This window comes from Rhinolophus hipposideros (genome assembly GCF_964194185.1).
Source record: "Rhinolophus hipposideros genome assembly, chromosome: 10".
Classification (NCBI taxonomy): Eukaryota; Metazoa; Chordata; class Mammalia; order Chiroptera; family Rhinolophidae; genus Rhinolophus; species Rhinolophus hipposideros.
Genome location: NC_138056.1, coordinates 64035194 through 64055032, shown reverse-complemented (window position 1 = coordinate 64055032; position 19839 = coordinate 64035194).

Here is a 19839-nt window from a genome sequence, read left to right as displayed (position 1 = left end):
GTCTTAAGAGATCTGTCTATGGTGCTGAATCATCTCCCAGCAAGGTTGAACCTGTCTCCTCTTTTACTTGACCCTGATTTCTGCTACTTTGATCTTTTCCTTTCTTACTGGTTTTGGAACCATGATCTTGACATCATGTCATTAGACCATTGCAATCAATCGTGGGAAATGTACATGTGTCTAGCCCAGAGCATTTACCACACCTGAGGTTGTCTCTGCCCTCAGCCATGCAGAAATCTGCCCCTCCCCAACTCTCCTCTTCTGGACCATATTTTTTGCTGTATCCATGGTTTTAAATGTGATAATTAAGGCTAATGGGACAAAGAGACAAGGGAATTGTTGAATTGGGGAAGGGAGGTACTGCTGGACAGGGCGGCATGAGCCTCTCTGAGCACCACTCTGAACTCTAAGAGAGAGAAGCACAGTCCAGTATGGAGTCCGCCAGTACTAATCAGGATAGGCTGGGTTATGATGTGGTAACAAACCATCCCCAAATCTTCTTGTCTGGCCACAGTAAAAGTTCTGGCTAAAGCAGTCTGCTGCAGGACCAGGTGGCTCACCAGAGAAAATGTCCTCCATGTGTCGCCTCCTCATTCCAGGCTGCTTGATCTTATGGCACCTCCATATCAAAACTTGCTTCCATGTTTTGGAAGTTATAACAAGGAAAGAGGAAGAGCTGGTGAGCTGACCAGCAATAATTAAATGTTTTGGTCCCAAAGTGGCACAAATCCCCCTTGTTCTCATTTTACTGGTCAATATGGACAAACATGTCTAACTTCAAGAGGTCAGGGAAGCACAACCCTCTGTTTACTAGAAAGTAGAGGAGAACCAGATATTGGTGATTATTTGTATTGCCTACCGCACTGCCTGGCATACAGCCTTGGTGTAATGAATTTCAAGTCAGATATGCACCTTATTTACAAGTTCCAGCTCTGCCATTCACAAGGAGTCACTCCATTTCCCTGAGTCTTATTTCTTCTCTTTGTGTAAAATGGGGATGACATCTGTTTTTCCTGGTGAGACACAAATGAACTAAGGTAATTGCAAGTGTTTTGAGAGCTGTAAGCATTGGCTATCATTAAAATTAATAGAAGCCCTTGCAAGATTTGATAGAAGAGGGAGCTGGGGTTTCTAAATAGAGATACAACAAAGTACAAAAATACCCTTAGGGGAACTATTTCTAGCAGCTAGGATAAAAAGAGGGATTGATTTTTTTCTTTGGGTCCTTAGTACTTACTGCCTCGTACAACATTTTTACACCTTTTTTACTCACAAATTGTTCACTGACTCTTTATAAACATATTTAAAGCTTAGGGTAAAATAAATAGCATTCCTTTTCTCTACCTGAGTTTGGGGACAAACTGAAAATAGAAAGGAGTGAGGCTCTGGGAGAATAAAATATCAGTTTTGTTAGTAATAAAGCTGAAATTAGGAAACATGACAGTATATGCAACAATGAATTTCTTAATACTGAATCCTAGAATTAAACAGACATACCTCCTAAAATCGAAGGAGTGATGTAATCGAAGTGTGATGAAAGAAATGTATGTAGGGAGCTATGGAGGCATGGAAAGGGTAAATCACTTCTCAGACTTTTGGTGCCCACTTTAAATGAGTATAGGATAGAATGCAGGCTCACCACCCATGGGTGTGCAGGTTGTACACTGCACAACTCTAGGGGCTGCTATAGTCTATGCAAATCCCTCCCACCCATCCAGAGTTGTGCAAAGCACGGCCTGAATGGCTGTGCACAGCGACCCTTGTAGAAAGAACAGATAACTTTGGGGGGTTCTACACTGTTCTGAAAGTCTATGAAAGACAGGTATACCACTATCCCTAGAAAGGTGCAAATACTTATAGTGAATTCTGCAAATAATTTTAAGAGTGACACAAACTGACTGAAGCCCATCTCCAGAGAGCTACTTAAGAATTCCTTGGGGTGGCTGGATGGCTCAGTTGGTTAGAGCATGAGCTTTTAACAGCAAGGTTGCCGATTCAATTCCCTCATGGGATGGTGGGCTGCTCCCCCTGCAACTAAGATTGAAAAACCACGACTGGACTTGGAGCTGAGCTGCGCCCTCCACAACTAGATTGAAGGACAATGACTTGACTTGGCGCTGATGGGTCCTGGAAAAACATACTGTTCCCCAATATTCCCCAATTAAAAAAAATAGAAAACAGAAAAAGAATTCCTTGGGAAGATGATCTCCAAAATCCTACATAGCTCTGACATCTTACCATTTTAGGGTAACCTGATTACATTGCAGTGTTTGCCTGGCAACAACCTGGGGAAATGTAGGATCAATAAAGTGAGAGAAGACCACCGATAGGACCCAAGGCATTCAATAGCACAGAACGCAAACATCCCAATACTGAAAAGCTTGTGCAAAATCTACAGAAGCCATTATGTACGGCTTTTGAAAGCATGGATTTGTTTCTCTCTCTTCTGACGTTTAAATAGACACAGGTGGGTGTATATTCATCTTTTCGCTGCTTTATGTCTATGAACAACAGTGCCTCATTCCTTCCCCGCCTCCCCCACCCGCAGTTAATATATCATGAAATGATAATGCAATATGTCAAAGCACATTCTTTTTTAAGACTTCACTCTTAATGTGAAGCACATCCTCGTCTTTTGGTGGGAAGAAACTGATTTTCATTTCACCACAGTTGTGGGAGCCTTGAGAGGCAGACACAGAGGGCACACAATCCTTGATGTCCCCAAGGACACTGAAAAATATGAGTGGTGAGAATGTGGACCAGAGGACTAATAGCTTCTCCTCTGAAGGACTTCTTTCCTCTGGAAGTCCCTGAAAAGTGAGAAGGCAGGACCGAGGCACAGTACCCTCCTGGGAGAGCTCTTAAGGAAGTTAAGATCCTCCCTCCAACCTTATCAGCTTAGACTGGGCTAAACAGATAGTTTGTATAGGTGTTTATTACCCAAAGTTCGTGCCTTCCATCCTATACAAAAATTTGCATCAGTTGTTCTCAAGCCTCAGGATCAGCTGGATATGTGTTTACATAGTTGGTTAAGATAGTTGGCCCCTCTCTGTTTCTGATTCGACAGGTCTGGGTGGGACCAAGGATTTGCATTTCTAACAAGCTTCCCGGGGATGCTGCTGCCGCTTGTCCAAGGATTGCACTTTGAGAGCCACTGGTTCAACTGTTCCTATTTCCCCATTCTCTATTTTCACTCCAAGCAGTCAAGGAAGGGGAGGCTATACAGAGAATCAGGAGTGCTGATGTCCGGGGGGCAGTGAAGGAGGAAAGCTGGGGTAGAAGAGGTGGTTGAGGAACAGTGTGCGTCTAATCTTGGTTTAAAGGATATACTGAGTATCCCACCTCAGGGCTCTGGGAACAGGTATTGACTCTATTCAGCACGCAGCAGCACGGAACCTTCAAATTCAGGTTTCTGTTTCTTTTCTCTATGTCTACTCATTTATCACATCACATAAAAACCACACAGATCATGGATATTGTGTAAATTGTGCCATATGCTTGCCATAGGAAATTCATAGGCAGAAAAGGAGGAGGTACAAGAAGAATGGAGGAGGAAGGTATCACAATATGGGGGTGGGCCACAGTGTTGTGACATTTCAAGAAAGAAGGAAGTTAGGAATAATCCCTATTTGTGGATGAGTGAATGGACACATAGCTATCTAATTTAACACTGTCAAATTCAAAACCGTGAAAGGATTTAGAATGGGGCAAACTCAGTCCTTTTAAAGGCTACAAGCTCATTGGTTTTCAGATCATGAGAATTAATAACCCCTCGGGACCCCTCCTCTTTCATACTACAAATGGAATGTTGTGTTAAGCTCGTAGCAGGACATTTTGAATTGAGAGGAAGAAAATTCCTAGGCTAGAAGACGTTGCCCTCATCGCCTTGTTTTGGATGATTGCTTTTAACTGCCACTGGAGAGCTTGGATCCTCCTGATTTTCTTCTACGTGCCTCATCCTGATCCTCAGCTTGCCCTCAACCTTCAAATTATGAGCACACCTGGCCCTGGCTGGCCCCAGGCACGCACAGAGCTCCTGTTCCACCATCAGTCTCTACCTGCCCTGCTTCCTGATATGATGGAGACTGGCATCTGATCTGGGCAACGCAGTCCTTCTGAGAACCGAAGAGATTTAGAATGCATTTGCTTGTCAAATAAATTCCAATTCTTTTCCTTTGCAGACAATTCCTGACTTTTGGCAAGATTGTCTCTAGATGTTGTGTTCATTTTGTGGCTGCATATGTCTTAAAAGCTGAGATAGCTTATAGTACCGGTCTCTCTGGGCTCTGGTTCAGAACTGCCTGAATTTTGTCTTCAGCACTTCCTTTTGATGGGTCACATCTGGGTCACAAAAAGTGATTTCTATAGGCAGTTTGGGCTTCAGAGCCCTATAAACTCTGGGTGTAGCACAGCAGGTCTATTTCATTATATTTTAGTATTTCACTGTTTTAATAGCCTTGGTTAACTGTGCACATGGGGTGCCTGGCTATAATCCATGTCTCTTTCTCAAGCCAAGCGGTTCATCTAAACAAAATCTGCTGGAATCTGCAATGAGCTTCAAGGCAAACACTCTGCCTCTTTAGTAGCTTCAATTCTATACAAAGGAAAAATGCACATGAACCTATCCATAGGATAAAAAAAAAAACTCTGTTCTTGGGTACTGATCTGTGCATACTAAAATCCAAAGTTGGCTTCTTAAGAATGTGGCTCTGTATATAATATTTGATGATTACTAATTTATATTAAGCATCCTCTGGCCTAAGCACTTTTATATGTTATCTGATTTAACCACAACGTTGGGCACAATAACATCTGCCATGTGGTGGGGATTTTGTGTAGATTATTCAATGGATCTTTTCAACAACTGTTATTATCCCCATTTCACAGATGAGGGAACTGAGGGTCTAAGAAATTAAAATACTAGTACAATAGCTCTCACTTACTAAGTGACTGAACCAGAATTTCAACCAAATCTGTCCATGCCAAAGTCCATATTCTACCCACCAGGCTACCCTGGCTTCCTCAGAGGGAAGACCATGGCATGTCCAGCCTAACCAAGCCCTACCACTTTCCCCAGCCCTGACACACTTAAGTACAGTGGGTTCAGCCACTAGTATTCTGGCCCTAGGACATACAGCTCCTAGTACTTGATGCACACACAGGGAGAACAATGTCAGAATCCCAGGGGCATTTCATCAGAGGTGCTACGCAGCCTGTTAATAAATGTAACTCACGGCTTATTCAGTTTGGCCCTTGCTTTTATTATTATTATTATTATTATTATTAGTTTCAGGCATACAGAACAACATAATGATGAGACATATACATAACTCACAAAGCAATAATGCCAACAAAACTGCTATCTGTCTGACACTATCCATATACTTTTTACAATAATACATTGACTATATTCCCCATACTGTACTTTACATCTCCGTGACGTGCCTGTAAATATCCATTTTTTCTTCTTAATCCCTTCATCTTTCTCACCCCACTCTCCAACCCCTTCCTATCTAGTAACCATCAGTTTCTTCTCTGTATCTATGAGTCTGTTTTTATGCCAATACCGTGCTGTTTTGACTACTATGGCCTGGTAGTATAATTTGCTATCAGGTAATGTGATACCTCCAGCTTTGTTCTTATTTCTCAAGATTGCTGTGGCTATTTAGGGTCTTTTATGGTTCCATATACATTTTAGGATTATTTATTCTTGTTCTGTGAAAAATGCCATTGGAATTTTGATAGAGATTGCATTGAATCTAGAAAATGCTTTGGGTAGTATGGTTTTTTTAACTAATTACTTCTTCCTTTCCATGAGCATGGTATATGTTTCCATTTATTTGTATCTAATTTATCTCTTCAATGTCTTATAATTTTCTGAGTACAGGTCTTTTACTGCCTTGGTTAAATTTATTCCTAAGTATTTTTTTATGCAATTGTAAATGAGATTGTTTTCTTAATTTCTCTTTCTGATACTGTATGAAAATGCAACTGATTTCTGAATTTTGTATCCTGCAACTTTACTAAATTCATTTATCGGTTCTAATAGACTTTGGTGGAATCTTTGGGGTTCTCTCTATATATTATAATATCTGCAAATAATGACAGTTTTACTTCTTCCAAACCAATTTGGATGCCTTTTATTTCTTTTTCTTGTCTGATTGCTGTGGCTAGGACTCCCAGTACTATGTTGAATAAAAACGGTGAAAGTGGACATCCTTGTCTTTTCCTGATTTTAAGGGGAGTGCTTTTAACTTTTCCCATTGAGTATGATGTTAGCTGTGGGTTTGTTATATGTGGCCGTTATTATGTTGAGCTATGTTCCCTCTAGTCCCACTTTGCTGAGAGTTTTTCTCATAAATGAATGCTTTATTTTGTCAAATGCTTTTTCTGCATCTATTGATATGATCATATGATTTTTATTTTTCATTTTGTTTATGTGGTGTATCATGTTAATTAATTTGTGGATTTTGAACCAAACTTGCACTCCAGGAATGAATCCACTTCTTTTTAATATATCTCTGAATTTGGTTTGCTAATGTTTTGTTGAGGATTTCTGCATCAATGTTCATTAGAATATTGGCCTATACTTTTCTTTTTTTGTAATATCTTTGTCTGGTTTAGAAATCAGGGTAATGGTGGCCTTGTAAAATGAGTTTGGGAGCCTTCCTTCTTCTTGAATTTTTTGGAATAGTTTGAGAAGACATTGGTAGATATCCTATGTCTCTCAGTCTTTGCCAGGTGGCCTTATATAGTATGTGTCCTGTGTGGTCCAGTGGCACAGTCTCCCTGATTGTCTGTGCATGTGTTCCAAGAGTGTCCCTTGTGTGTGTTGTGTGTATTCTCCTGTTGTAGTTGAGCTATAATTGTTTGTGGCATGTCAGTGGGTGGGATTAACTCTCAGGATGACTGAATGTGAGGATTGGCTATGCCCACAGCACATGAGTTGCTGTGTGGGGGCTGACCCCTCAGAGGGGGATTCATCCCAGTGGGTTCTTGTGACAGTTGATACCACCCTTTGGGTGTGCCACTTGTGGGGCTAATTGGGTAGTGCTCTGGTATGGTCTGAATCTGGCCTCTGTGTGTGTTGTTTCTTGTGCCTCCTGGGAGGAGCTCCTATTCATAGCTCTTGCTTTTTAATTTCCACAAAAACACTCTGTGCTGTTGTAAGCAAGAGGAATTGGAGAGCCCAACTGACAAACTTGGGTCTTTTTTGGGTCAGGTCAGCCCCTCATGTTTCTCAAGCCACCAAGGAGGGCACTAGACAAGTCCCTGGCTCAGCAAATCCTCAGTTTCTTTGTCTGAAAAACAAGGGGATTAGATTAGAGCAGTATTTTTCAAACTTGAAGGTTTTCTTTCATTAGAAAAAAAATTTAAAGACCCCTAGTGTTGACAGAAATATTTTTTGTTATATGATACATTTTTCACGTATGATTGCTTGTCTGTTTCCCCCCATTAGACTGAGATCTACATTTTATACATTTCCATATTCCCAGCCTGTAGCACAGTGTTTGACACATAGTAAACACTCAGACAATATTTGAGGAATAAATGAATATATGTGTTAATGAATAAAGGGGTCGATGGATGAATGGATGTCTTAAACAATTAGGAAAGTTGCTGAAGATGTGGGAATAATCCATGATGTAGTGGTAAATGATCTTCTTTGCCAAAGGATCATGAGAAAAGGGAAAGAAATGGAATATAAAGACCCTATTCCCAAAATGGCATAGATGTCCCAATGTCATGAAGTCATCAATGAATGCAGCAATGTCTCAAATAAGCCACATACATAAGGTTTATTTACTCAGTCAATATTTATTAATAAGGATCCATTATGTATAAATATAGCCATACATATGCTGGTACTGTGTTGGGAGCTCCAGAATCAGAAATGAGTAACACATAGTTTTTGCCTTTCAAAAGTTCATGGTTCGGAGGACAGAGGAACATACGAACAGAATTATTATAATAGAGTGAGTCTAAAAGAGAATGTGTCAAGCAGCACAGGCCAGTTAATGCTGCAATAACAAACTTCCCCCCAACCTCTAGCATCTTTAAGGGACAGAGCTCATGATACATGTCCATGACCTCCACTTGTGTTGTTCTGAATCCAGGGCCCAGGATGACAGCCATTGTCCAGAACATTGCTGGTTGCTGCGGCAGATAGAAAGGGAGACTGGAGCACTACTCCTTAGCTCTTAATGAGCACATCACTTTCACTAAGTGTAATTCATCAAAGTCATATGGCCACAGTTAACCCCAAAGGTGCAGAGGGAGAACTGGAAACATCTGGTGAGCAGTATTAATGGTTATTGCTCAGAGATATGAACAAATTGCACTGTGAACATGAACAAGGGCCTTACCAACACTGAGCAGGTAACTGGGGGCCTGTACAAAGAGGAGCTGCCACTTGAACTACTAAGTCATGAAGTATGAATACTGGTTCCACTGATGCACAGGGTCTAGGAGGCCAAGACTTAGGCGTTGGTCTGCAGGTAGGTCAATCACCTTTGTGTTGCCTGAAGGTGACCAGGTGTCACAGCAGTGTGCAGTGTATGATGCATAAGTCTGTCTGCAGTGAGTGTGATAGTTTCAGCTTCCCTGAAGGCATCATGCTGAGGCTTAAAATCACTAATATTTATTGAAGCTCTTACTCTGTGCCCCGGGAGGTTTATTAAGGGCAGACAGGTCACCAACGCAGACTGTTGATGTTATGCCCAAAAAGGTTATAAATATAATCACAGAGATTTCCTGAGAATAGGATATTCATCATATACACTTGTGTCTAGTTTCTGGACCCATAGTCTACAGGCCCCTTGAGTTAACAATTTCTAGAATTCTTGTAATCATCTTGCATTGTATTTTTGGTCATCTTGCATTGTATTTTGGTCCTTAAATGTATACATTTAAGCTTTCCTCCAATTTATGTAACATTGTTTTGCTCTTCATTTTCTAACCAAGAGCCTTAAAAAATGAAATGGCTAAGTCCCTCTTGACCACTCACCCCTCTCATTGTTTAACTTGCTCAGGTTTACCACCATCCACACCTTTCTCTTGGGGACTCTGCTTTTAGTTGCTCCTCCTGACCCAGCTGGGTGGCCCATGGAGAAGAAGCAAGCCTGAGTCAGTGGTTTCTTTGAGCATAAAGTTAGCAAGGAGTGCCACAGTTGCACTAGAATCTTGTGGTTCCCGTAGCAACAGAATTAATCAGTCAGTCAACAAGAAGTTATTGGTTGTCAACTGTAAACTCAGCCCTATGTTGCCACTGAGCCCAACTGTGGAGGAGTTTGGAAGAAGGAAGAGGGTGGGGAGCTGGAATATGAAGACAAGGAAATCCAGGCCAGGCTGTGGTGTGGGTGTGGCTGGTTCCCTACACCAGATCTGTGCTCTGAGGGGCCAGAAGGTGGCTGTGATTCAAAAAGGCAGATAGATAGACATCACTCTGAGACAGTGCTCGCTGCTCTGGGTGCCACACCCACTGGCTGGTTCAGTGTGTTCAGGTATTTTAACGGGAAACTTGACTGCTCCTGAATGTCTATAGGAGAGGTACTGGGGCAGCCATAGAGGGGGTTTGGGTTTTGTTGTGACACTGCATCTATATACCAAGCATACTGACTGACTTGAATTTGGGACAGCTAGGAGATGGTTCTGATGAAGATTATTGGGAACGAAGGCACCCTCACCCCCACTGACAAGTATTTACTAAAGATTTTTTAAACTCCCATCTTTGTGCCTTGAAGAAGGAAGGCATAATTCACTGGGGAGAATTGACCATCCTCTAAGGAATGATGAATTTAATACATGTATAACTTAAATATAAATTTTAAAAAATGAAATATACCGAACTGCAGTGCAGCTCTGTGTCATTTCCAGTTCTTTCTCACTGGGCAATGGGCAAAATTCTCAGCAGTAAAGGTTGGGCCCTGGACTCCTGTTGTACCCACGGACCCATAGCAGCTCTCAGTGTCTCGCTCACTCCCTTTGGTCACAGATGTTACACCAGCCACAAAGGCAACTTTCTCCCCATTAGCTGTAAGAGGCAGAGCCTTCATCAATTGTATTCCCAGAGCGGTGGCTATGGAACTGAGGTGGCAGGAGAGCTAGTTCTCAAAGCTCAGGGCACAGAGGAATTGCCTGCAGAGCTTGTGAAAAATGCAGTCTCCTGGGCCGTTGAAATTCCATCGGTGAGTCAGAGGAAGGCCAGAAATCTGCATTCTCTAAACACACCAGATGATCCTGAAGCCTGTGACGCCACCCGTGGGAACACCAGTGTGCGCCACGGTTGGGAGCATGCATTCTAGTCAGGCAAGTCTGAGTTCCCACTGCTCAAGTCTCCTCCTCTTGATGAGAAGTGGGGAGAAGAGCACCTTCCCTCAGGAGGACAAGGCCACCCAACGCCCTGCAGCTCATCAGTGGCAGAGCGGGACTGGCGCTCAGGTTTGCCAGCTTCATGGGCCAGTGGCGGTGCCACTTCACGGGTCTGTGAATGCATTGCCCCTGAGATGCACTGGGGATTAATCTTGTCTCGGAACTGGTGAAGCAAGTTACAGATATGTGTGAGAGGAGAGCATGGGGGTCAGCATGCCTCCAGTGGGTCCTGGGAAGGGGGTGTTCTTGGGGACCCTCAATTGTTCCTGCAGTTCCCAAAAGCTCCATGGTTTTCCTAATCACTAGGTCTCAGCAGATTCTGATTCCCCTGCTGGAGCAGACGCCCCTTCTCCCTTCCCTTGGTCCAGGGTGAGGGTAGACAGTACAGCAGAGGGCAGAGGTTCTCGAACTCTGGTGTGCTTCGACGTCCCCAGGAAGGCATAATAAATGCACATTCCTGGGTCCCACCCCAGAAATCCTGACTCAGTGGGTCTGCAGGGAGGCCCAGGAATCTGCCTTTTTAACAACCCCATCCAGGTGTTCCGATGCAGGTGGTCCTCGGGCCACATGACCTGAGCTTGGAGCCAGGCAGACCTGGGATTAGATCCTGGCAGTATGCTCTCGAGCCTCCATTTCCTCATCTGTAGAAGGTGCAGACCTACTTGCTCAAGTGTGGTGAGGAATAAGTCAACTTAGATGAAATGCTTTAGCAAAGGGCCTGCCACGGCATGTGCTTAGTGCAGGTAAGGCTTCCTCACTGGGCTAGGCTTTTCTCACGGACCCCAAGCCTGTGTACCATCTCCTGAGCACATGTCCCTTCTTAAGACTTCATGGGGAGCTCTGTGAGGGCTGGGACTGTTGCTGTGTGTCAACTGCCTGACTGCTGGCTTATTCTAGCAGCTGTCGGAAGACAGATGTGACCTGGAATGGAGACGAGCTGAGGAAAGACAGAGCCCAGTCCATTCCTCTTTCCTGTGAACCACAGGCTGCGTCCTTTCACCTTGCACACCTTCCTGCCATTGCTCTTAAAGTTCCCCTGCCTGGAATGCCACTGCTGTCCCGGCTTCTTTATTTGGTAAATTAGAAGCCATGTTTCTAGGCTTCCACCAACCCAGATGTGACCTTGTCTGTGAAGTATCCATCTCTGTGTTCCTAAACAATACCCAGGGGTATTTTCCCACATCCATTGATAGCACTTGTCAAATTGTGTGGGGATTTACCTTGTACTCCGTCCCTCTACTTCTAAGCCATGCGCGCTCAAGGGTAAATACTAGGCCTGATTCCCCCCCAGTATCTGTTACCATGCCAGCTATGGACGTAAAGCATGTCACATGTTTGTTTAGTAAAGAAATGAAGGGATGATGCCAAGCTGATTCTGCTGCAAGAACCTCCGCTCTCATCTTTCAAAGAAGAGGATCAGCCTGACATAGTGGGTAGGAGCACAGCCTGTGGAATCCAAACCCACTTCCTCCTTCCAAAGCTCTTTGGTTTGGGGTGAATTAATCTCAATATGCATCACCTTCCACATATATATACAATTAGGATTGACAGTATCTATCTCATGTAGTGGTGATGGCATGTATTAAGAAAACCACCCAGTTTCCCTTCTGTGTGTCTCCTTTACTGTCACACAGAACAATTGACTTCTGACACTTCTGGTCACCAAACATGTAGGGCTTTTCCCCACCCAATAAGCAATTCTCTGTGACACCAGCTGGATGTCCTACAATTCAGCTCAATTCTGACACTATGTGCCTGGAAATGGCATCAGATATCACAGGTTAAGGGCTCAGTCTCACGAGACCGTCCTCTCCTCTTCAGAAGCCAATTGCAAGTGTTATGCGTCTCCACAGGTTACTCCAGCTTCTGTCTGACTTGGCTATAAATTAGGGGTTCCCATGACTTCCTCTCCCTAGGATTCCATTATTTGCTAGAGCAACTCACAGAACTCAGACAAACACATTTACCAGTTTATTGAAGGATATGGTAAAAGAGAAAGATGTACAACCAGATGAAGAGATATGGAGGTGAGGTCTGCGAGGGTCCCGAGTGCAGGAGCTTTTGTCCCCGTGAAGTCGAAGTGTGTTACCCTCCCAGTATGTGGATGTGTTTGCTAATCTGGAAAACTCTCTGAAACCCATGTTATTGGGATTTTTATGGAGGTTTCCTCATATAGGTACAACCTATCACTGACTGCATTTCCAGCCCTCTCCCCACTCCGGAGAATGGGGAGGTGGGGCCAAAAATTCCAAGCTTCTAATCATGCCTTGGTCTTTCTGGTGACCAGCCCCCGTCCAGGAGCCATTCAGGAGCCCACCCAGAGTCACCTCATTAGAACAAAAGACACTCCTAATCACTTAGGAAATTACAAGGGTTTCAGAACCCCCGTGTCAGGAACCAGGGTCAAAGATGAAATGCTAGAACAAAAGATACTTCCAGTGCTTTTATCAATTAGGAAATTACAAGAGTTTCAGGGGCTCTTGTTTCAGGAACCAGGTGGCAGAGACCAATATACGTATTTTCTAAAACGATCTCACAGGCATCGAATGAGTCAGTGCCTATAAAATATTTGGCACCATGCCTGACACATGATAAATCTCCAACAACCGTAATTTTTATCACATGGTCTGGTCAAGCCATACATATTACAGCTGATTTTCACTTTGTGTGTGTGTGTGTGTGTGTGTGTGTGTGTGTGTGTATACTCTCCAAATTCTCCCCCTATGAACATATATTACTATTCTAACCAGGAAAACATGTACACACCTGCTGGTAAATCTCACACACCAGACCTGACTCCTTCGGACTTAGATTCTAGATTGTCAGAAGCCTAAAGTCACCAGACTCCTTTCGGACTCTGAAAATTGGACGAATTCTTATTGTGAGGCAACCACTAAGAACCTGAAAATCCAGTAAAAGGTTACTGTCTGTGAGTTGCATTGTGAGGCAAACATAATGGGTTCTAATAAAATAATGGCAACTAGCATTAGGCTTCTCCTGTGCCAGGCACAGGTGCTCGTTATATGTTCCCTCATTTAATTCTCACAATGGTCTTCTGAGGTACATGATATTATCCCCATCTTTTCAGTTGAATATTGACTTGTAAGGAGGTTGAGGATCTTCCAGAAGTCATGTAGCAAAACCACTAGGAACCAGTCTGTCAGCCTTCAGAGCCCACTCTCTCAGTCCTCTTTAAATCCGCTTGAAAAAGAATTTCTTTCAAGCCAGTAATGCTTGACCGAAATGTTATATGTTGACAGAAAAATACATGTTAGAAAATTATGGCGTTCTTCCACTTCCTGAACAATTTGGTCCCCAAATCGTTACGTGCGCAGAACAAGGCAGGTGTCTGTGACGAGACACAGCTCAGTGTGGGGTGTTGGCACCTAAGGTGAGTGAGATGGACAGACACCCACGTCATGACTGGCCTCTCTCAGGGCCATGGGACAGGGCTTGGGAGAGGTAGCAGTGAATGTAGGACGTTGACGCCACATATTTCTGTATTGTCTGATTTTTTAAAAAATGAATATGTAATCATGAATAGTATACACCATCTTTATTTTTAAAATTAAAATTAATTTTAAATTAAATTAAAATTTAAACATTTGAAATTAAATTTAAAAAGAGAAAGGGCGGGAGCGGTGGCCTGTTTTGCGGGGTGAGGCTGGGAAGGGGAGGGCTGACACCCACCGCTGGGAACATCACCTCTGACACCGAATGTGCGTGAGCCCGGTCAGCGCTCACACAGGCTGCGCAATGGGCCTGCGCACTGGGGTTCCCAGGGTAGCTTCTCCAGCCTCCGCTCCAAATGCTAGGAGGTTCACGCCCACAGAGCCCATCTGGTTTGTCTTCGGGGGCTCTCTGAGTCAGGGATATTCTTGAGTAGTTTTGAAAATACCCAAGGCAACCTTTTCTGTATTGGCCTTGAGTCACTTGGGACCCAGCGACAAAACCTAGGAATTAATGGCAGGGCATCTGGCTCCTCTTGGAAAAGGTGGATGTTTTCCTGTTTTAGTGATGACATTTTCACATACGTACTTTCCCAGCCGAATGTTCCACCACTGGGTTCTATGAAGACACTCGAAATGACTTCCCTTCCACTTAGCTGTTGTGAGTGGGTTTCTATTTGAGGTAAGATAAATAACTACTGTTTGTTGGGTTTCTATTGAATGTGATCTTGGTTCCTGACTCCAGGGGCATGATCTCGTTGAATCCGCACTACAGCCCTGACATGCGGACATTGGTACGAACATTTTAAGTGACTTCTGCACAGTCACCCCTTGTAAGTATTAGAGCTAAGGCGCCAAACTAGATTTTCTGATAGAGACCCAAACTGAGCTTTTGCAATATGCCAAACTGCCTTTCGATTAGGCTTCAATAGTTGGGGATTTTTTAGTTTTCAAACATGGTTTACTTTGTGAACAAAGAAAATGCTGTTAGACTTGTGTGTGTGTGTTTTTTTTTTTAAAGGACTGAATGTTTCCTACCATTTTCCCCCCAAAATAAGACCGGGTCTTATGTTAATTTTTGCTCCAAAAGATGCATTAGGGCTTATGTTCAGGGGATGCCTTCCTGAAAAATCATGCCAGGGCTTATTTTCCAGTTAGGTCTTATTTTCGGGGAAACATGGTATGTGCTGGCACTGTGTTTCATGCCTTTATTTAAACAGTCTACTTTACTCCTCACCAAACCCCATGAGTCCTATGTTACAAAGAAGAAATCAGGAACCACACTCTCATAGCAATCAGCAGGTGGCCTCCAGACAGCACTTAGGCAGCTTGTTGTAAGCACCCATTCCCTTAACCCCTTGACTGTGTCCTCATCCCCAAATTAAGGGAAAACCTTACTGACTTGTGAATATTTAGTGTGTATTTAGAGGCTGTGTAGTCTGAGACCCTCACTAGGCAGACAGCTTGGACAGGTGAAACAACAGTTGGAAACAAAGCCTAAGACTTTCTCAGCCTTCCCCTGCTTCTTTGCCACCATCCTTCCCAGGAAACTCCATGAAGCCTGTTGGTTTATTCAACTTTATATTCCCACCATCAATCACAGTAGGAGTTTGAAAAGCCTTTGTTGAATGAATGAATGCCACTTTATTTTGCTGCTGAGCAGTTTGGTCATAAAGGCACCTCACAGGAGCTTTGCAGAGCTAGGGAAAAACCAACCATCTTTGTCCCAACTCAATCAATGCTCAGGGTGACTCACGGCTTGGTGAGAAGCCCAGTTCCCCAGCTGGTGTGCTGAATAAAGACTGCCCTGGGCCATGTGGGGGACTAACCACCTGACGTAGACCGCAGGTCCGAAAGCAGGCACAGTACAGGGGAAAGAGCCCTGCGCTGGCAGCTCGTGACCTGGGGTCTAATAGTCTTGGCCTCCGCCCTTCTCTGGACCTTACTATCCGTGGCTCTAAAAGGAAGGAGTGGACTGATGAGCTCTGACCATAGGGCTTTATTCAGCAGAAAGGTAGACTGAGGGGAAGTGTGAATTCATGGCCAGTGGGAATGGCTGCCCCAAGCTGGTGTCCATCTTCATCAAGAGCTTGGAATCAGCCATCAGGAAAGAAGACCTAACGTTTACTGAGCACTATGCTAGGGACTTGTCTTTGTGCTATTCTGTGGGATCCTCAAAACAAACTTGCATGGAATACTCTTCAGCAATAAGAAGGAACAAACTCTTGACACGTGCAACAACTTGGATGGATCTCCAGAGCATTATGCTGAAATGAAAAAGGCCAGTTCAAAAGGTTTTATGCTGTTTGATTCCATTTCTATTGCATTCTGGAAATGACAAAATTATAGAGATGGAGAACAGATTAGCGCTGGCCACAGAGTGGGGATGGATGGGTGGGGGCCTGACGCTAAAGGGGGAGCATAAAGGAGTTCTTTTGTAGCTATGGGGCAGTTCTGTTATCTTGATTGTGGTGGTGGTCACAAAAATCTGTATGTGGATAAAATTCCATATAACTAGACACACACACACGAGTACATGTAAAACTGGTGAAATCTGAATTAAGTCCATAGATTGTGCCAATGGCATTTTCCTGGCTTTGCTATTATAGTGTAATTATATAAGGTGTTACTATTTGGGAAATCTGGGTGACGGGTAGAGGAGACCTCTCTGCACTTTCTGTGGGTCTATGATTATTTCCAAATTCCTGTGGGTCTAAGATTATTTCCAAATTCAAAGGTTTTTTTAAAAGGCTGTGAGATATTACTATCCTAGTCTGCACATGAGAGGCTCGTGGAGGTCATACAGCTCTGAGCAGGAAAGTAAGGATTCCATCCCACTTCTCCTCTGAGCCTAGAGCTGTGAGCTTCTCTCCACCACAGGCCTTCAGTGTGGAAAGGGAGCTACTAGAAGCTGGCCCATACAGTCCCAAATTCTTCTCCACTTCTAGCTTCAGAAACTTCCCTTTAAAACTGTCCAGTGCCTGATCCTGCCAAACGAGCACATGAGGTATTCATGAGTTTTCCACCTGAGCGGTGAGACTGTATGACATAGCCAGCTCATTGGTGGGAAAACCTTTTTGGAGGGACTCTACCATGTGCTCTTATTACACTTCTTTACCCACCTTCATCAAGGCTCTTATTGAAGGAGAAAGAATGGCCCTGAGGAGTAAAACACACTTCATCCACACATTTACTTACTCTCAGCTCATTCCCATTTCACTTCATCTTGCTATGTGCTCAGCACTTGCTAGACTGAGGTTGGGCTGTGGAGATCTACTATGAAGACACTAAGGTAAGACCATGACAAGAATTTAAAGAACTTACTAAATACTTAACAGAGCCTATATCCTGTTTGAGGACAAGAACTTAGTAAGTACTCAACAGAGCCTATAGCCTGTCTGAGGACAACAAGGACAAGTAGCAAAAAACAAATAAAACAGTGACAGTAATTAAGGCAAGCGAGCACGTGGGTTAGGGAAGCAGTCACGAGCTCTTACTCGATATTCAAGGTGCTTCACAGAGAGGAGGCATTTAATGTGCATCTCATGGTGAGCAGATGGTCAGTACTCACAGACTTGATGGGTTTCAAGACAGCAGAGGATATGCACCCCTTTCTTTCTAATGAGACAGACAGACAATATTTCAGAAGAGAGTTATCCTTCCAGAGAAGAGAACCCCAGGCCAAAACAAAGAAATTGGCAAAGACAGAAGTACGTTGAAGTGCATGCCATTAGGTAAGAATAGACGTGGGTAAAACATTGATTTGACCTACTCTGTCCAATATGGTAGTCACTGGCCACATATGACTGAGCACTTCATTTATTTATTTATTTAATTAATTAACTTTTAAATTCCCATCCCTCCACCCCCTTCCCTTTGACAGCCATCAGCTTGCTCTATGGGCCTGTTTTATTTATTCATTTGTTTCTTTTTGGATTCCACATATAAATGAGGTCATACAGTATTTGTTTTTCTCTCTCTGACTTGTTTCATGTAGCATAATACCCTCTAGGTCCATGTATGTTGTTGCAAATGGCAAGATTTCATTCTTTTCTATTGCTGAATAATATTCCATTATATATATATGTATATATATGTATATATATATATATAATATTCTATTACATATATATTATTCATATATATAATGGAATATTATTCAGCAATAGAAAATATGCATCTTTATCCATTCATCTATTGATGGACATCTAGGTTACTTGCATATCTTGGCTACTACTAGTAATGTTGCAATGAACATAGGGGTGCATAGTATATCTTTTTGAATTAGTGTTTTTGTTTTCTTTGGATAAATACCCAGAAGTGGAATTGTTGGATTGTACGACAACTCCATTTTTAATTTTTTTGAAGAATCTCCATACTGCCTTTCATAGTAGCTGCACCAATTTGCAATCCCACCAACAGTGCACGAATATCCCTTTTTCCTCACATTCTCGCCAGCACTCATTTATTGATTTATGGATGATTGCCATCCTGACAGGTGTGAGGTAATATCTCACTGTGGTTTTAATTTGTATTTCCCTTATTAGTCATATTGAATATCGTTTCATATGTCTGTCAGCCATCTGTATGTCCTCATGGGAGAAATGACTATTCAGGTCATTTCTTTTTGGTGTTAAGTTGTATGAGTTCCTTATATATTTTGGATATCAACCCCATATTAGGATGTATCATTTGCAAATATCTTCTCTCTTTTAGTAGGTTGTCTTTTCATTTTATTGATGGTTTCCTTTGCTGTGCAAAACCTTTTTAGTTTGATGCAGTCCCATTGTTTATTTTTTCTTTTATTTCCTTGCTTGAGGAGATATATCCAAAAAGATATTGCTAAGAGCAATGTCAAAGAGTTTACTGCTGATGTTCTCTTCTAAGAGTTTTATGACTTCAGGTCTAACTTTTAAGTCTTAAATTGATTTTATTTTTGTATATGGTATAAGAAAGTGGTCCAACTTCATTTTTTGGCATGTATCTGTCCAGCGTTGCCAACATCACTTGTTGAAGAGGCTGTCTTTACCCTATTATATATCCTTGCTTCCTTTGTTATAGTATTGAACCCTTTAAATGATGCTAGCCCATCTGAAATGAGATGGGCGGTAAGTGTAAAATCCACCATGGATCAAAGACTTAGTAGAAAAAGTAAAAATCACAATACTTCTTGTATTGGTTACATGTTGAAATAATAATATGTTGGATATATTAGGTTAGTTAAAATAATTACCTGTCTTAACATTGATTTCACCTGTTTCATTTTATCTTTTTATATGGCTACCAGAAAACTTTAAATTACTTAAGTGGCCGTCATCATCAGCTATTGAATAGCCTGTCTAGGCCATCCTTTGTCTGTCTAATGCTCTTTTTCTCTGCTTTTTTGTAGCAGCCATAGTTTTGGGCAATTTCTATTCTCTTTTCTTAAATGAAACCTCCCTTATCTCAAGGGATGATATTATTTATAAAGTACTTGGAAAGATTGTAAAGAGCCTCAAGGGCCTCTGTACTTAACAATTCTTCCTTTGTAACAGAGTTTTGATATGCAAAATGAATAAATGCACTGAATATTAAAATCTTTAGGATCTCTTTACCTCTGAAATTTCCATTAGAACATTTCTGAAGTTTCCATGGAAGTGCAGGCTCTATTGGACTCTTTGCTTCCTGAAGTAATGCTAATTACATTTCTAGGGATTTGGAAGTGAGTTTTGATGGCACTTTAGTTTCTCTTGTTTTTCTTTTCCTTGTCTCTGAGAAAAGACATATTGAAACATTGGAACAGGGCACTTGGAAAATGTATTTTGATTTTCCTTCATTTTCCACACTTGACTTGCTTCTCTGTTCCCTGAGGTGTCAGTCTGCAGTCTCCATTGTATCACAAAATAACATTTATTTGTTCCTTCTCTTTTTTCATTTCACATCCAATAAGGGGAGTATAGAGCTGCTGGCCCAGGTCAGCAGCCTCCAGCTCAGGGTCTCTCCCTACCCAATCCCCTCATCCCTGTGGGGCGGGACGGGG